Consider the following 5,194-nt stretch of genomic DNA (forward strand, 5'->3'; position numbering starts at 1 on the left):
CTTTGTTCAACCGTTTTCCCTCAAACATGGTTCTGACAAATTTACAACTTAAAAAAATACTTTGTAAAAACTAATAGAAAATAATCTCTTACTCATAGTCATAGGTAAAAATCAGATGGGTCTACATCTTAATTTTAGGTTTTAAAAATACTTTAACTTTAGTTCTACATCAGAACATTTAGCCACAAACCCAACATTCAGGCATGAATCGTTAAAGTTTGGCTCAGCTGCACACGTGTGAGCTCTTTGGTTGGGTAGTTTACGCTCTCTGTTGTCTGTTTCAATAAAAGCTGAGGATCATTACACATCATTGAACCTGACAGACTGCCTTGACCGTGCTTCTTCCAGAGTAAGGAAACAAAAATCCACCACCATTCATCCTTCTCACTTTTCGTTCATCTTTTTGGAGCTAACGGCACTTTTTTCCACTCTGTCAGTGCATTCATCAACATGCTGCAGCTGAAAGGTTGCACACAGTCCGTGCATGGAAATATAATGTACTACTGTACTGTATATCGTAAAAATGAGGAGTAAAGATTAACTAGAAAATTTCTATTTTGTATTTTGAAAGGTGCAATTGCAGATACTGTGAGCCTCTCATCAACCTTTTGTCCTTAATCAGTTTGTATTAATCCTTTTGTAATAATCTAGAATGACAAAATGGCAACAGTTTGATGCATGAACTACAAAAAGAATATTAACCTGATGCTTGTGGCTCAATGGTGTCACCATGGTAACCACACGCGTGCGTCTCTCTCTCTTTGACAGCTCTCTAAAGGCTGGCAGACAGAAATACAGGTGACAAAAAAAAAAAAAAAAAATGCCTACAATACCTATAAGGTCGTGTTTAGACGTGAACAATCTCTGGAAAGGTTAGAAATTTTCTGATGCTGGTGAAAATCGTCACGCGTTTACAGTTTGAATCCACTGCAGTTTTCATGCCAGCTGGCGCTGTGATATTTGTATTTCAGCGATGCGCGTGTGCACACACACACCCCTCGATCTCAAATATGCAAACAGTCACGTCCAGAATGTTGAACACGGCTGTTCTTTTGAGCCGAGGATGAGGTTTGTTTGCTTTACCGTGTTGATAAAGGTGAGCAGCACAAACAGCACTCTGCTATTCGCCATCTTTACCGTTGTACATCTACTCATGCATGTGCAACAAAAACTTCTGCCTGCAGCCAACTGTAGTGCGTGACTTCATGTTCATTGACTTCATGTTCATTGACTTCATGTTCATTGACTTCATGTTCATTGCGATTTCCACTAAAATAATGTGGGGCTTCCAAAAAACTTCCACTCTGAGACCTGGACGTAAAAAGCAAAATATGTTCAAAGGTCTGAAGCAGGATCCAGAGAGAAGCGATCAGTTTCCATCTCTGGTTTATTTCACACACATGTAAGGTATAAATTCAACAGCGCCGGTCCATTCTGGGACACACATGCATAAGGCGGCATTTCACAAAATGGCTCTTATCGATTCACTGATCAACAGTTTTCTTCAGAACTTGGCCACACCTCGGGAAATGTCATCCCAGCTCATGGAAAGCTCCTACACTCAATCATGTGACCAGCTCTTAGCCAATGAATCCTAAACTCTAATAGCAACAAAGTCCATGCTCAATAATCCAGGTGTACAATCCAACATTTTTCCATCTGGTCATCTGGACAGTTTCTTTTTTTTTGTGCTGAAATGTTTCGCCTTCGATCCAGAAGGCTTCATCAGTCAAGGAAACACAACAAAACTGATTCTTCCCCCAACAGCTCACGCCAAAGTGGAACAAACCAGTTCAGCTTGTGATAAGATGGTCTCTTTGGTACGCCCCCTCCTCCATTGCTGACCCTCTTCCTTGTTGACAGTCTTGTCAAACTGGTTGAAAACAACTTTAAACTCTAATAAGTTTCAAAAGCTGGTGTTTGTATGTTGTGAGTGCAGGCGTGTAACTAAGAAAGTCTTCCTAGAGGAAATATAAACCAGGAACAAAGGTCCTCCTTCTCTTGACACATGAAATTATATGATGCTATAAAAAAAGTTAAATACAAATAATCACTTATTTCAGTAAGAAAACATATAGCCTGATAGAAATATGAATCATTGTGAAGACAAACAGTCAAAACGCAACTGTAATGCTATGGATTTACCTACAAACAACGTCCTTTAGACTTGACATTAATGCATAAATATTTTTAAACGTGCAGAGTTTGAGAAACTTTGTTAGCAAAAGTTTAGGAAAATTTAGACCACTCAAAAGTTAGTGTAAGACATCACCCATAGTTGAACACCATATTATAAAATCTTCAACAACCATAAAACTTAAGCTATGAGTGTGTAAAAACAAAGATATTAAAATCCCAGTTCAGCCACTTAAAGTTTAACTTTCCATGACCCATTTAAACTATGATTAATGTGGAGTAAGCCTGAGCTCCAGAGTGCCACAGAGGCATAAATTTATTTATTTATTATTTTTATTTAACCAGGTAAATCCCATTGAGATCAAAGATCTTTTTTGCAAGGGAGGCCTGGACCTGAAGGCAGACTAACATGCATGTTTTTGATCTGTAGGAGGAAACCAGTGTACTCAGAGAAAACCCACGCAAGCACGAGAAGAACATGCAAAGTCCACACAGAAAGACCCCAGGTCCAACCGGGGATTGAACCCAGGACCTTCTTGCTGTGAAGCAACAGTGCTAACCACTGAGCCAACCACTGAGCCATCGTGCTGCCCAAATGTTTTCACTCCGTTTGCACTGGACATATTTAGCATGTTTTTGCTAATGTTGTCTACACCAAACAGTGCAGAGCTACCAGAAGTGACACAGTAGCACACTGTGTTATCAACAGATGAATTTGTTTGCATGGGTTAAGCTGCAGGAGGAGTCGGGAACTGAATCATCATTAATCTTCATTGTCACAGAAACAGAAGTATACTCACCAAATCGTACGAGTGTGCCTCAGAGCTTATGCACTCTTAAAAACTAAAGGTGATGCTTTCTTTTAAAGAAATCTAAACTTCTTCAACTGTGGCACCCCAAACCCAATCTCTACCCCTGTCCTGTCAACCCATCCTCACTGAGGCAGCCTAATAAGACGTATCACCACAGACAAATACAGGAACAATGTGAGACATTTATAATACTAATCCCCACAAGACAGTAGGAGGAAAGGATTGTGCCAAGTCACACGTTGTCATCACAGGTTTACAGCGATTTTAGAGCGATGAGTCTATCAAGACTGATGATAACACTGGAGTCAATTAAGACAGTGGGACGATGACCGTGAGGTGAGACGAGGAGCACAGAGAACGGACGAGGAGATTTCCACAGAAAGACACAAGACTGAGCAGAGAGGAGGAGGGGAAGCGTGAGACAAAGAGTGACAGCGGAGGAGCGAGGAGGAAATGTAGACGGGCATGTTTCTATGGGCGCTTGGAAAAGATTTGGGGTGAGGGAGTCTTGCATCATCGAGGCCAGCCAATGAAAAGACTCCGTTGAAATGTTCAAAGGGAGTGTCCTAGCAACAGAGGAGTAAATACCACAGCAGCCGCTGCTCGGTGTTCAGAGTGAAAAAAGCCTATAGACACACGCACGAGCACATTTTGATTAACACTGCTCTGTAGACGTAAACACAAATACACACCTTTGTATTTCTCAGACATCTGGTTGTTTTCACCATTATAGCAACATAATGTGTATGAGTGACAGAGCATCTTCTGCTAATCCACTAACAGGGATTATAACCACAGTCAGTAGATTACAGAAGGGACAGATGGAGATCAGAACCTCCAGTCACACACCTCTCATCTCTCCCTCCCCAACCACATACGCATACTCATCACTGCTTTCTCTTCCTGCCTTCCTATTCTTCTCTCTCTCCATCCTCAGCATCTTTCTTTATCTCTGCCCCCTCAAACACACAAAGACCTGCAGAGTCACATGGAGGCACACACGGTCTCTTCAGACTTTTGGCTCCTCTCTCCTCCACCACATTCAGGAGAACAAAATGCTCCTGAAGGGTCTGAGCCCTTCATTCATATTACCACTCACCCACCCCACCACCACCACCCCTCCTTCCATTTTTCCCACACACTCCTTCTGATCAGCGTTGGGGAATCTGGGGTTAATTGTTTTTTTTTTTTTTCTAGCTTTCTCTCACACAATCTCACACCATGCACATCTTTGCTAGGGTTCCTGATAAAGTGTGTATGACCCAACAGAACTGGTGGTTCTGGGTCACACACATCTGCTGAGAATATACGCACATTATGAACATCTGCCAACTCTGCTGTCCAAATTGGTTTTAACTGCCGATCCTTGCTGAGGTGAGGACATGTGTGTGTTTGTGGCTGTGGCCACGCTGCTCCGGCAGAGCAATGCAGTGGAAGAAGACAAGACCTAGCTGACCACAGGGTTTAAATCTAATTCACAGCCTCCCTGCCCACCCACAGGATCCTGGCCTACCTCTTCCACACCATCACTGCCCTGCTAGAACTAAACCACCTGCCAGCCTCCATCCTGATCCTGACCCACATCCTCAGCCTCCACTGCCGTCTCCTCTCCTTCACAGTTGGTGCAGGGTGGGACTACCCGGCTCATTTCTGCAGTCAGTGCTGCATGGATGTGAGGATGCTAACAGGTAAAACGAAGAGCACAGAAGTCAGCTTACCGGCTGGGCGTGCAGGGAGGAAGATGCCTCTGACTCTGCTTTGCCTTCCTTTCCTCCGTTCTGGGTTGAGGTGAAACAGAGAGAGATGTGGGGAACAAAAGAAAAGGGGCAGAAACAAAACGCAGAAGACCCCGGCAGCCAAATGAAACAAGAGGACAGAGGGGAGAGAAGATGCTGGGAACAAGGCAGTGTGGCTCCTCTCTGTGATCCTGTATCCTTGTGAGGCAGAGGCTTGTGGGTTCACCTAAACGCTGAGCAAACTGAGCACACGTACTGCCTCACGCCACACAGCCCTCCCTCTTCCTCTCTGTCTCTGCACTAAAGACAGCAGCTGTTGGTCTATAAGAATCAGAACACTATGTCCCCCCTCCCTCTCCCCTTCGCCTCCTACCTCTCTCGCTCACAAAGACCCCCCCCATCACAAATGCACATTCAATGTCCTCACAACATTACCCTCCCCCTTCTGACTAACATTTCCTATATATACCAGCCTGCTGGCAGTCCGAAGAGGGGGCACGACTCTTGTGT

The 5,194-nt window shown here is 43.7% G+C and overlaps 1 protein-coding gene across 1 annotated transcript in view; it reads right to left on the reverse strand.

The window, feature by feature from the left end:
• fam49al (family with sequence similarity 49 member A, like) overlaps positions 1-4,977 on the reverse strand; it is a 53,570-nt gene extending 48,593 nt beyond the window's left edge. Inside the window, exon 1 of the mRNA XM_037693491.1 lies at positions 4,667-4,977. The gene's annotated coding sequence lies outside the window, so the exon portion shown is untranslated. The remainder of the gene's footprint in view (positions 1-4,666) is intronic.
• Positions 4,978-5,194: the final 217 nt, after the last annotated feature.

This window comes from Nematolebias whitei, chromosome 19 (assembly GCF_014905685.2).
Source record: "Nematolebias whitei isolate Nwh7 chromosome 19, NemWhi1, whole genome shotgun sequence".
Lineage (NCBI taxonomy): Eukaryota > Metazoa > Chordata > Actinopteri > Cyprinodontiformes > Rivulidae > Nematolebias > Nematolebias whitei.